This window comes from Eleutherodactylus coqui, chromosome 4, assembly GCF_035609145.1.
Source record: "Eleutherodactylus coqui strain aEleCoq1 chromosome 4, aEleCoq1.hap1, whole genome shotgun sequence".
Taxonomy (NCBI): domain Eukaryota; kingdom Metazoa; phylum Chordata; class Amphibia; order Anura; family Eleutherodactylidae; genus Eleutherodactylus; species Eleutherodactylus coqui.
In genome coordinates, this window is record NC_089840.1 from 276,305,864 (window position 1) to 276,320,536 (window position 14,673).

Genomic DNA, 14,673 nt, shown 5'->3' on the forward strand with positions numbered 1-14,673 from the left:
GAGGCCGATCAGCAACGAGTTGCAATAATCGAGCCGGGAGTGGATGAGGGTAACAGTAAGTGTTTTTAGCGTGTCCACAGTAAGAAAAGAGCGGATTCTTGCGATGTTCTTGAGGTGCAGCTGACATGTTCGGGCCAGAGATTGGATGTAGGGGGTACACCATATCTAGTAAAGTCATTATGAAAATTATTTTGTTGTTTTCGAAAGTAGAAGCGGACAGAAATTCGTCAACTGCTTCCAGCCCTTTTGCGTGGTCAATATCAAGAGAAACTACATCGAATGACCCAAGTATATAGTTCTCAGGGATAACGCAGTCTTTGATTTTTAAAAGGAAATCTGTTGTGTCCTTAATGTACGATTTCACATCTATAACAAGCTTCCTCAAAATTTTATTCAGAAATCGCGATACATTGCCAAAAAGAGAGCCCCTCCCGGAGACAATAGGGCATCCTGGGGGATGATGAAGATCTTTATGTATTTTTGGCAATGTATATATGACCGGGGTCACCGGAAACTTAAAAATTGTTTTGATTTTGTTAAATCATCTTTATGTAGTTTTTTGCACAGATTTCAAAAATGACATTGTTTTTTTTCTATCACGTAAGGCTTGCCTACAAAATAAAGTTGAAGTATTTGGAAAAAAATACAAAAAATGGAAAATTTTTTATTTGTTTTTATTAGAGATGAGCGAGCACCAAAATGCTCGCGTGCTCGTTACTTGAGTCGAGCTTCCCGCGATGCTCGAGGGTTTGTTTCGAGTAACGAACCCCATTGAAGTCAATGGGCGACCCGAGCATTTTTGTATGGGACCCATGCTCCGCTAAGGTTTTCATTTGTAAAAATCTGGGAAATTCAAGAAAATGATGGGAACGACACAGAAACGGATAGGGCAGGCGAGGGGCTACATGTTGGGCTGCATCTCAAGTTCCCAGGTCCCACTATTAAGCCACAATAGCGGCAAGAGTGCCCCCCCCAACAATTTTTACTTCTGAAAAACCCTCATTAGCAAGGCATACCTTAGCTAAGCACCGCACTATTTTGCTTCAATTTTTACAAATGGTGAGGTCAAAAACCAGACAGACACCGTATGCAGCGTATATATGTATACTCTTTCCCTCTGGCGGGATGACGGCGATCATGTAATGGACACAGCAGAGCCAGGAAACAATTATGCGCAAGCCTGCTGTAACGCTTAGCTGGGTAATAATGAGCGACTACTACCCCCAGCAGACACGCAGTAAACTGTAGACGGTCACAGGCTTAACTGGGTAATAATGAGCGACTACTACCCCCAGCAGACATGCAGTAAACTGAAGACGGTCACAGGCAGCCGAAATATAGTATTTTTTTCCAATTTTTTGAATTTTTGCCTATATAGCCTGTATATGGATTTCCCTGTTGGAGGATGACTGTGGTTATTGAAAGCACAGTGCAGCCAGAAAAAATTATGCGCAAGGCTGCAGTAACACCTAGCTGGGTAATAGTGAGCGACTACTACCCCCAGCAGACACGCAGTAAACTTGAACACGGTCACAGGCAGCCCAAAGATTTTTTTTCCAATTTTTTTGAAAAAGCCCACTGCCTATATAGCCAGTATATCTCTATCCCTGTACCACTGTCCCTACCTCACCAGTACTGCCCCTATACTCAGTAAAATTACTGCAGACTGAGGACGCTATGGTCTGCACGCCTGATATACAAAAAAAAAAAATGTGCTAAACTGCTAAAAGCAGCCTCAACAGTACTGCACACGGTCAGATGTGGCCATAAGAAGCGGTTCTTGAAGACAAAGATAACAGCCTAACACTCTCCCTATAGCAGCTACAGCAGGACGGCACTTTCCCTAATGTCTCTCAGCGTGCATCTGTGGCGAGCCGCGGCCAGCCCCAGTTTATATACTCGGGTGTCACCTGATCTCCCCAGCCACTCACTGCAGGGGGGTGGTATAGGGCTGGAACTTCACAGGAGGAAGTTGTAATGCCTTCGCTGTGTTTCTATTGGCCAGAAAACGGCGCCGACTTTTCTGGGAAGAAAATGGAAGTGACTCGAACACCGCGTGGTGCTCGTCTCGAGTAACGAGCATCTCGAGTACCCTAATACTCGAACAAGCATCAAGCTCGAACGAGTACGCTCGCTCATCTCTAGTTTTTATTATTTTAACATGAAGTAAAAGCAAAAAAAGCAACAACAATACCTAGCTAAAATAAGCATAATAGTGATACACATGTGTTGCAAAGTTATTATAAGTCTTTGTAAAAACGTTTTCTTTTTCCATCAAAGCTTCTTTTGGTACTTTTTCGGCTGTGTTCTTGTGAATTTTCCCTTTTTAACATCCAACAGTAGTCTGCCATCATGTTGACATTCCATTGACCTTGGTATCTGCGCTCCATTTCTTTTAGATCTTGATGGAAACGTTCTCCTTGTTCCTCACTTACAGCACCAAGATTTTCTGGAAAGTAGTCCAGATGTGAGTGAAGGAAATGGACTTTGACACTCATGTTGCAGCCCAAGATTTTGTAGTTTTGTAATAATTCAGCAACCAAAGTTTTGTAGTTTGGGTCTTTTTTATTTCCAAGAAAGCCTGTTACAACAAGTTTAAATGAATTCCAGGCATTTTTTCTTCCATTTCCATTTTAGTGACAAAGATTTCATCTTTAAAAAGTTTTCTTATGTCAGGCCCAACAAAGACTCCCTCTTTCAGCTTAGCATCTGATAGACCAGGAAACTGTTCACAAAGATACTTGAAACACTCTCCTTCTTTGTGTAATGCTTTCACAAACTGTTTCATTAGTCCCAATATGATATGAAGTGGTAGAAGTAAGATCTTTTTAGGATCCACTAAACTTTGTCTTTCAACATTTTTAACTCCAGGAATAAGAGCCTTTCTGATTGGCCAGGTCTGCTTGACATAGTGTTGTTTCCTGTCACGGCTATCCCACTCACAGAGGAAACATGGAAACTTTGTGTAACCACTTTGTTGACCTAGTAACATGGAAATAACTTTCAAATCCCCACAAATGGTCCATTTATGGTCAGAGTAGCTGAGCTTATTAAGAACAAACCCAAGATTTCCGTAGCATTCTTTCAAATGGATTGAGTGTCCAACAGGCACAGAAGCATATTGGTTACCATTGTGAAGAAGTACGGCTTTCAAACTCCTTTTTGACGAATCTATGAAAAGTCTCCATTCCTCTGGGTCATACGTTATGTTGAACATTTCCATGATTCCAGGTACATTGTTGCAGAAAACTAGTTCACCCTCTTGTGTAAAAAAAGGGACAAATTCCTTTTCTCTTAGTCGGTACCATGAAAATGAAACACCGGAGGCTAACATATGTCTTTCTTTAAGTCTAGACCCTAACACTTCCGCTGAATCCTTTGGTAGCCCAGATCTCGTACTAAATCGTTCAAGTCTCATTGAGAGAAAAGTTCAGGGTCATTGGTACCTGGATCAGAGCTGTCATCATTATCGCTGCTACTATGTGACATTTGGTCTAAAATATTGTCCAGGGAATCCGGAGGTGAAGGAATAGGCAAGTCAGGTCCATGAGGAACAGGGCGAAAAGCCGAACGTATGTTGGTTGGGTATGAAATGTCTTTCCTGTTTTTTAAATTGAAACCTTGCACTGAACAAGAACAAAAATAACAGTCATCACTGTGATTTTTAGGCTCTCTCCAAACCATGGGTACTCCAAAACGAAATGATTTCTTCTTACCTTGAAACCATTGTCTCAGTTCTTCAACACACACAGCGCACACTATATGGGGAGCCCAAGATTTATCTTGGTCCCCTAATTTCATACCAAAGTATGCAAAATACACCTTCTGAACAAACTTAGAAATGTTCCTTTGTTGCTTCTTGACGGTATAAGACCCACAAATATAACAAACAGTTAGGAGAGTTGACACATCTTCTAGTAGCCATTTCTTCTAAATACCGTATCACAAAACTGTTTGATGCGTACACCACAGTGGCTGGCTCCACACTGAGTCACTGACTGCAGTCAAGGTCACGCCTAGCAGACAGTTTAGATTCGTTGTCGTACGCGTACCGAACCTGAAAAACCCTGAAAATAAGAAAATTTCAGGTGAAATTTGTGACTTATCTAGGGGTGATGGAATTTTTTCACTATTTTTACCGTAATCAGCACAAAAAATGCTGTTAAACCCACTAATTAAATATGCTACAATTTTTTCATCGCAGACCTGTGTAATTCTTCAATTTTTGGTCAATAATACCTGAGTCAAATGACTCCTCCAAAACCTCCATAAGCCTTTTTTGGTACTCCGTTGTGGGATTACTTACAAGAGGCTCATATGTATCTCAGTCATTAAGTTGCATGCACAACTCCTCATTGTAATAGGAGGAGTCCATCACCACCACGGCACCCCCCTTATCGGCAGCCCTGATGGTGATGGACAAATCGGCCCCCATAGAGTGTAACGCCTCTGATTCTACCTTAGAAAGGCTATGCTTCCTTCTGTGATGTCTTTTTTTGGCTCGGAGGCCACTGGCTAGTTATGGCAGGCGTTTTGTGACCATTCACATGCATTTGTGAAGCAATTTTGCAATGCTCTTGTATTATATATACAAAAAAAATTTTTGGCTATGAATTTAATAAAGTTATATGCATTAGAACTATGGCATTGGGTTGCTTTCTTCATGCAATATATGCTATCACTCTGATAAGTGGGTTATGATGCAACTATTGCCCGGAAGTGTTAGGGCAATGCGGCGATGTCCACTTTGAATAAAGCTAGTTGTGATTGTCAGGACAAGTGCTTGCTGTTAGTGCAATGCGGCGGTGTCCACTTTAAATAAAGCTAATTGTGGTTGTCAAGAAAACTGCTTGTTGCCATAGTCCAAAGTCTGGGCATGCGTGCTGCATGCTCGTTATGGGGGCTGATGAGATGCTGATGTCATTTGGTCGGATATCGCTGGACGCACGATATTTCCGCGTATGCGCTGTAGGAACTGGTCCGGCTTTGCTGTAAGCCTGCTATCGCGAGAGTCATTATGACCTCGCACATGCGCAGTAGGTGCGAGCTCCGCTGTGTAAGTTTGTTTATCATGCTGCAGCCACTCTTGCCTGCACTCATGTCACAGGGATCAACAATGGTGTTCACAGGTGAGATCCTGTTGCTTTAATTTGCAATTGTCTGTGATTGGTGTTTTGTTTGTATATAGTCTGTGATGTATTTTATGGGAGGTAGCTTGAAAAAGGCTCTTTGGAGCTGAAAGGTTGCTGCCCTTTTTTGTGTATGGATTAATATAAAGTAGGATATTTTCTGGACGATTGGTTGTGCTGCTCTTATCCTTTTTATTGGAGACAGACTGTGTGGTTCTGGAAGCTATGTAACCTGGAGAGCTTGCACCCTTTCCTGTCCACACCTCGCACCTGCCTATGATGTATTTTTGCTGAGTGTTGCTGCACCACTATACTATTACACTATCTATATAAAGCTGGACACGTGGCACGAACTTGCACTGTACGCCCTGGAGGTTCTGGCTTGCCCTGCCGCAAGCGTCTTGTCAGAGAGGGTGTTTAGTGCAGCTGGGGGAATCATCACGGATAAGCGTACCCGCCTGTTAACTGCCAGTGCCGACATGCTTACACTCATAAAGATGAACAAAGGTTGGATTTCCCCAGACTTCTCTTCTCCACCGGCGGAAAGCAGCGGAACCTAATGATTCTTTTTGCTGCAACAGGGAAAAAAAACATTTTCTGTCCTCGAAAAAAAAGGGGGAATTGGCTTTGTCAATCACTCTCGAATATTATTACTCCTCCTCCTACTCCTCCTCCTAAAACAGCATGTCATCATGCTGAACTGCCAATTTTTCTGTCGCCCAAAAGGCTCTGTTCATAATTTTTTTACAAATTTTCAAAGTTTCAAAAGTATTGATACTTTAACAGAAACCATTTTTTTTCACAGGGCTGCCTCCAGGCTCTGCTACAAATTAAGCAACAGCGAGCTGTATCTTTAAAAAATGTTTATGAGTTTCACCTGCCCTCGCGGTTGAGCAATTTTTCAGAGGTACACTTATACTCTTGATACACCAATTTTTCTGGCCCTCGCCTATACTGTTATCTAACTAATTTTTCCGGCCTTCGCCTACACTCATGGTACACCAATGTTTTAGGTATTCGCCCATACTCTTGCTACAGAAATGTTAAAGGGGTCTGCCTATACTTCTGCTACAGAAATGTTACAGGGGTCTGCCTATACCTTTGCTACAGAAATGTTACTGTGGTCTGCCTATACTTCTGCTACAGCAATGTTACAGGGGTCTGTATATATTTTTGCTACAGAAATGTTACTGGGGTGTGCCTATACCTTTGCTACAGGAATGTTACAGGGATCTGCCTATACTTCTGCTACAGGAATGTTACAGGGGTGTGCCTATTCTTCTGCTACAGGAATGTTACTGTGGTCCGCCTATACTTTTACTACGGACATGTTACTGGGGTCTGCCTATACTTTTGCAACAGAAATGTTACAGGGGTCTGCCTATACTGTGGGTGCACAAAGACCTCCGATCGCTGTGTTTTACCAATCTGGCACAAATACACTGACTGACTAGGGCAGAAATGTGGGCCGAGGCTGAGGTCCTTGGCGGAGTGAAACTCTGCCATGTTTGGGCACTCTGATTTCTTCCTGCGTAATACCATCTTTGTGCACTGACAGCATAGGCGAGCCCAAGGGACTGAAAGACTTACTCTTGCGGTGTTGAGCTATCTGACACAGACACAGAATGAATTGTGTGGGGACACATGGATTTCCCATTGCTATGTAGCTCGCGGCACCTTGGGTCACAAAAGGTGGAGGCTGGGACCGAGCCTGACCCAGGGCCTGCTCACATACTTCCCACACAGAGTATTGCGGGTCCTACCTCGGTCATGGTTTCTTGGCCTTGTTATGTCACCTCCTCCTCCTGCTTGGAATCAGCAGTGGGCAACATGTATTTTCTCTCGTGTCACCACAGTTATCTGAGACACTGGTTTGGGCCAAAGAAAAGAAGTGTTACTGCATTAATGAGACGTTCACAGCTGCACTAGCATCCCAGTCCGTTTTACGCCCACGATTACTAAGGGTGTGAGCCGAGGTGGAGGTCCTTGGCAGGGTGAAACTGCCTTGTTTGGGCGCTGTGATTTCTTTATGTGTAATACTTTCCTTGGGTTCCTTTGGCTCGCCTATGCTGTGGGTGCACAAAGACTTCCCATAGCGGTGTTTTCCTGGTCTGGCACAAATACACTGACTGACTAGGGTAGAAATGTGGGCTGAGGTCCTTGGTGGGGTGAAACTGCCATGTTTGGGCGCTGTGATTTCTGTATGCGTAATACCATCTTTAAGTTCCTTGGGCTCGCCTATGCTGTGGGTGCACAAAGACTTCCCATTGCGTTGTTTTATCTGTCTGGCACAAATACACTGATTGACTTGTGTAGGGTGCAGACGGCTTTCCTATTGCGGTGTTTTACCTATCTGGCAATACACCGAATTACTAGGGCAGAAGTGTGCGCCAAGGTCCTTGGAGGGGTGAAATTCTGCCTTGTCTGGGCACTCTGATTTCTTCATGTGTAATACCGTCTTTGAGTTTCATGGGCTCGCCTATGCTGTGGGTGCACAAAGACTTCCCATTGCGTTGTTTTACCTGACTGGCACAAATACACTGACAAACTTGGGTATGGTGCAGAGTACAGATGGCTTTCCCATTGCGTTGTTCAGCTACCTGACACTTACACAGAATGAATTGTGTGGGGACACATGGATTTCCCATTGCTATGTAACTCACGGCACCTTGGGTCACGCAAAGTGGAGGCTGGTACCGAGCCTGACCCAGGGCCCGCTCATGTGCTTCCCACACAGAGAATTGCGGGTCCTACCTAGATCATGGTTTCTCAGACTTATTATGCCACCTCAATGATAGAAAGCAGAGGGTGGTAATAAATGGTTCATACTCGGATTGGACCACAGTCATTAGTGGGGTGCCACAGGGTTCAATATTAGGCCCCATTCTGTTCAATATATTTATCAACGACCTGATAGAGGGGCTGCACAGCAAAATATCAATATTTGCAGATGACGCAAAATTATACAATATAATCAATGCAATGGAAGACAATGTACAGCTACAAAAGGACCTAGATAAGCCGGGGGCTTGGGCAGAAAAATGGCAAATGAAGTTCAATATTGAAAAATGTAAGATTATGCACATGGGCAGCAAAAACGGATTTCACCAATATTCACTTAATGGGGTACCACTAGGGAAAAGTGATATGGAAAAGGACCTGGGGGTACTAGTGGATAGTAGACTGAACTGGAGTAACCAATACCAGTCAGCTGCAGCATAGGCAAATAAAGTCTTGGGGTGTATTAAAAGAGGTATAGGGGCGAAGGACGAGAACATTATTCTTCCACTATATAAGGCACTTGCCAGGCCCCACACGGAATACTGCGCACAGTTTTTGGTCACAGGTGCTCAGGAAAGATGTTACAGTGCTGGAGGGGGTTCAAAGATGAGCAACTAAACTAATAAACGGAATGAAGAGACTAGAATACCCAGAGAGGCTATCCAAATTGGGATTATTTACTCTAGAAAGAAGACGACTAAGGGATGATCAAATAACTATGTATAAATACATGAGGGGACAATACAAGGATCTCTCCCATGATTACACCCAGGACTAAAACGGTAACAAGAGGGCATCGGCTACGTCTAGAGGAAAGCAGGTTTCATCACCAACATAGAAAAGGGCTCTTTACTGTAAGAGCAGTTGGACTGTGGAACTCTCTGCCTGAGGAAGTGGTCATGGCAAAATCCATAGAGGAGTTTAAAAGGGCACTTGATGTCTTTCTGGAGAGGAAGGATATTATAGGTTATAAATCTTAGGGTAATTGTTAATCCGGGTTTACAGGCAGGTAGGAACTATCAGGGGTTGATCCAGGGAACAGTCTGATTGCCATTAGGGAGTCGGGAAGGAATTTTTTCCCCAAAAAGGGCTAATTGGCTTCTGCTCTTGGGGTTTTTTGCCTTCCTCTGGATCAACATAGGAGGATAGACAGGCTGGACTAGATGGACATTGTCTTCATTCGGCCTAACGAACTATGTTACTATGTTACCTCCTCCTCCTGCTTGGGGTCTGGGGTTCAGTGTTGGTCGAAATGTATTTGCTCTTGTGTTACCACAGTTATCTGAGACACTGGTTTGGGCCAAACAAAAGAAGCGTAACTGATTTAACGAGACGTTCATAGCTGTACTAGCATCAGAGTCCGTTTTATGTGCACGATTGCTGGAGGTGTGGGCAGAGGACAAAGTCCTGGGGGAAATGCAACTGCGCCAGGTTCGGCCCGTGGAACTTCTTCGTGGTTCATCCAGTCTTTGGAGCGATGAAAGCAACCGTAACTGATTTAATGAGACGTTCACAGCTGTACTAGCATCGGAGTCCGCTTTATGCCAACGATTGCTGAGGGTGTGTGCAGAGGCCGAGGTCCTCAGCAGAGTGAAAGTCTGCCATGTTTGGGCACTGTAGTTGCTTCATGTTTAATACTTTCATGGGCTCGCCTATGCTGTGGGTGCACAAAGATTTCCCATTGCAGTGTTTTAGCTATCTGGCACAAATACACTGAATGACTTGGGTAGGGCACAGACGGCTTTCTAAGCGTGGTGTTCAGCTATCTGACACCTACACAGAATAAATTGTGTGGGGACACATGGATTTCCCATTGCTATGTAACTCACGATACCTTGGGTCACACAAGGTGGAGGCTGGTACCGAGCCTGACCCAGGGCCCACTCACGTGCTTCCCACACAGAGTATTGTGGGTCCTACCTCGGTCATGGTTTCTCGGGTTTATTATGTCACCTCCTCCTCCTGCTTGGGGTCTGGGGATCTGCGTTGGTCGGCATGTATTATCTCTCGTGCTACAAATGACCACAGTTATCCGAGATACAGGATTGGAGCATTCACAGGAAGCGTTAGTGATTTCATGAGACTTTCACAGGGTCACTGTATACCTGTGGTGGTTACTTTTGCGACACCTCCTGCTTCAAATCAATCTTTGGTGTTAGTATGTGCTGCTGCATTGTGGAGATGTGTAGAAGTGCTGGCACCTTGAGTCCCCTTTATGCCCGCATTTGCGGCTCCTGACAATTTTGAGACGGAGGTGGCACAGGATTGAAATGATGATCGTACCTTAATTTATCGTCAATTCTCAACAGCATTGTGGGTTATCGCCCACACTTTCAAAGTGGGTCGCTGACTGGCCCTGCCAACCCTCTACAGTGTGTGCCTCCAGTTCCTCCTCATCCAGTACGCACTTATAAATAGACATGAGGGTGGTGTAGCTATGAAGAGAGCGTGTGGCATGAGGGCAGCTGAACGCTTCGCAGGGAAACTTTTGTGTGCGCTGTGGACGCAAGGTCGTGCGGGGGGTTGGAGAGCAATGCCAGCATGTAACGCTGGAGAAGAGGCAGCGGTGTCACCCGCAGGCATTGATTGTCCTTGGTTGCAAATAGTGTGGTGCTTGGCTAAGATGTGCCAGCGCGTGTGCCTTGCTAATGAGAGCTTGTCTGAAGTAAATTTTTAGGGGGGTGACTGCCAGACTATTTCCCCCATTTTGGCTTAATAGTGGGACCTGGGAGCATCAGATGCAGCCATGCATGCTGCCCCTGCTCTTCCCTATCCGTTTCTGTGGTGTTTTCATGACTTTCTGATGTTTTCTGGTGTTTCACAAGTCATCAGGTATGTGGAGCATCAGTCCCATAAAAAAATGCTCGAGTCGCCCATTGACTTCAATGGGATTCGTTACTCGAAACGAGCTCTCAAGCATTACGAAAAGTTTGACTCAAGCAATTAGCACCCGACAATTTTGGTGCTCGCTCATCTCTAAATCTAAAGTAGACCATAGTTCGGGAGTGTCCTCTTCATGACCCTGCACGCCCAACATGACTCTCACGAATCGCAGGTCTTCGACATAGAAATAGTGAATGCATATATGAAAAAATAACCACAACGTTCTAAAATAGCAGCAGCATTTCCAACCTGGCAGTAGGAAAAACGTCCTCAGAGGCAAAGCGAGAGTGCCTGTGCCTCAGCCCCTATATTTTAGGTGGACAAGGAGGTATTTCCCTTGATGTTTCTTCTGGCCTCTGACCTGATGCCACCTCTCCCTAGGCAGCAGGGGATAAGAGGCTGACTGTCTCCGCCAACCTGGTAGATTAATCACAGGCATTCCAAAGGCGGCCAAAAATTTGAGTAGATCTCCGAAGATAGCTGCTTTTTCATCATGCCTGGCTGTAAGCTGAAAGTCCCAGCAGTATGGGATATCCAGCTCCTTTAAGGCTGAGATAAGTGGATGTAGAACTCTGCGGAGTAATACGGTCTTCCTAGCAAGGTCAGGGAAAATTGCAAGAGTAGTGTCTTTAAATTTAATAGCGCTGCTTTCTTTAAGCTTTCTCGATATCCCCTCTTTCTCCCTGAAGAAGTGGATTCTGCAATGTACATTGGATGGCTGAGAAGTATCTGATGGTTTCGGGCCCAAGGATCTGTGGATTCCATCAATCTCCACAGGTTTTTCCACCAGGCATTGCAAGAGATTTCCAAAACATTTATGTGCCCAGTCCTCCCACTGTGCGCACACAACCTCCTCAGGTAGACCTTTGATACGGATGTTATTACACCTGTGGAGATTTTCAATGTCATCCAGGTGTGTTAGGATATCCGAAGTTTGGTTAGCTTTCTTGTTGAATATAGTATGGTGATCATTGATATGTATATATATCTGATCTTGTACCTTCTCTGCTTCTACTAGATGATGGCCTATGTATTGTATCTCTCTCTTTCCAATCTCACTCATCTTCCACTCTATACAGTGAGGGGTTAGTTGTGTGTCCCTCTGCTCAGCTGTGTAGTGGATAGTAGTTAGTGGTTGAGGGAGATCACTGCTGAAGCTGCGGGGAAGGAAGTGCTCTGGAGTGTGAGGGGTTAAGCTGGCTTTTGGTGCTTTCAGCTACAGGGGAGAAGCCTCTGCAATGCCTGCAGAATTATTATTTCTGCCTCTCCCTGCTGTGCTGTGTTTGTCCCTGCAGACATCTCCCCCTGGGCTGAGTGTGATAAGCTCCACACTTGTGGAGGTCCTGGTCTCCGGTATTATTGTATCTTGACGCCACCAGAAGCTAGGGACGGAGCTGGGTTAGCAGGAGTTAACACCCCCAGACAAGCCCCTAGCATCCGATTGGCGGTCAATTGCAAGCTGCAGAGACTCTAACAATGTGGGGTCCCTGATGCTTTGTGTGCTCTGCCTTCTGCACTGTCACCCACAGCCCCAGAGTCTGTTTTCCTGTCCCCCCGGCACTGATCTGTCACCCCCAACCCTGGAGTCTGTGTTCCCGTCCCCCCAGCACTGATGAGCGCTGCCGAGATACGTGAGCCGCTGGGGAGAAAACAGTCACAGTGGCGTATGGCTTTTGCAGCAAAGCTGACCCGATGAGTGCCAGGGGCGACAGCATTGGCTGAGCGGAGCAGTGTCGGCAGTCACAGTCAGATGAGCAGAGCAGCGCCAGCGGGCACAAGATGAACACAGCAGTGGCAGCAGCCACACTACCAGTGGAGCAGCGGTGTCGGGGAGCAGAGGATCAGCGCAGCAGCAGTGGTGGTTACAGATTGATGAGCAGAGCAGCGGCGGACAGAATGCCATGAGCGGAGCAATGGCTGGGACCAGAGTCCCTTCAGCGGAGGGACCCACTACATCGCGGCCCACACTCTTTGCAGCAGTGGCAGGGTGGTGAGTAATGAGCGGAGCAGTGATTCTGGGCAGAGGATAAGCGCTGCAACGGCTGCAGCCAGAGTCCGATGAGCGGAGAAGCGGCCACAGTCGGATGACCGCAACAGGAGAGGCTGCCAGAGTGGCATGAGCGGAGTACCGGCTGCGGCCAGGGTCACTTCAGCGGAGGGACCCACTACATTGCGGCCCACAATATTTACAGCTGCAGCAGGGAGGTGATTAAGACAGCTGGGGGGAGGGGGCATGGGACTGCACACTGGCAACGAGCCATTCAGGAGCTAGGGGTGTGACAGGGCCATCCCACTATCTAAGCCCTGTCACACCCCTAGCTTCCAGTTGCGTGAAGATACAATAATACCCCGGGCTCCTGCCTGCCTCCTCCCGAGGGGGATGTTCAGACGTACCTGCTAGCTCTCTCTGTCCTGGAGACACGGTGGCAGTGATCTTATTCTGCTGTGCTGCACCTGCAGTGCTGTGAGCAGCCATCTTGGGTGCAGGGATCTGACTGCTCTGTCTGGGACCAGCTCCAAAGAAGTGAGCTATGGATCCAGAGCCGTCCTCCTCTGTTGCCCTCTGTGTTAAGTGTTGCTTCTGACCTTCAATCTTACCAGGATGGTGCTACAAGGAAGCCTATTTAGGCCGCCTGTAGACGAGCGGGTCGGATCCGGCAGCGAGGATTCTCGCCGCGCGATCCGACCCGAGCGCCTGCAGGGACGAGCGCGTACTCACCCGTGCCTGGCGGCCCCGGCTCTTTCATGTGCCGGCTGCCGCGCAGCCGGCGCATGCGCAGACCGGAGCCGGCGGCCGAGTGAGTGCGTGCCCCGCAGAAAATTAGAACATGCCGCGGTTTGTTTGCCGCGCGAGATTTCGTGCGGCCAAACCGCGGCCGTCTGCATAGGAGTGCGTATTTTAATGCACTCCTATGCAAACTTTCAGCGGCGGAAATCCCGCGGGAAATCCCGCGGCGGGATTTCCGCTCGTGTGCAGGCGGCCTAAGGCTGTAGATTACCAGGATAGCAAGAGCTCTGTGGGAAAGTGTCCTTCTCTGCCATCAGCCAAGTCACCCCTCCCCCCACCCCCAGGGGAGAAACTGTAAATGTCCGGAAAATGTTGAAAATGTTTACAGCTGAATCAAGTAATTTTGGACGGCAGAGAAGTCACTCAGCGGAGAAACCATTTTCACATCCTGAAGGTGGGGAATATTTTACTTGGAAGTCAAATCCTTTTGACTATCGAAAAACTCACATAAGAAAACTATATTAATGTTTTGAATTTTACAAATGCAGCGCTCACAAATCTCAGCTTGTTAAACATCAAATAACTTATCAGGGAAGAAGACATTTTCCTTTTTTTTTCAACTGATAAATAGTACAAGAAAAAAGATCCAACATTAAAAGTGAAAGCGAAGTCACATGTATAACAAGATGAGCAAGAAATATATGCAACGGCCAACTAATGTCTGTTATCTAAAAATCACCTAGAACCCAGATGACACATCTATAGTGTATACCAACCGTGTGTAGAGAATATTTCCCATTAATATATATAATATAGAAGTAGGAACATATTCAGAAATTGCCCTAGGAATACTCCGGGTCAGACAAACACAATTATAATTCCCAAAGGCAATACTTATGGGTATTTTTTGCCTTTGACAATTAGAATTGTGTTGAAGTCTAAAAACTTGTTACCAATCACTAATAAATGTGTAAAACCTTACATGCTTGTGTTCTATAAATGGTAAGCTATCACCTCAGACCTCTGGAGATGAGAGGCAGCTGGTAGGTGATATGTGTAGAAATAGTGAGGAGAGAAGTGTAAGGATCCCGGACTTTGTGGAACTAGTTGGGACACTTTCTGGTTTTCAAATATATAATTTCCTTGGAGATC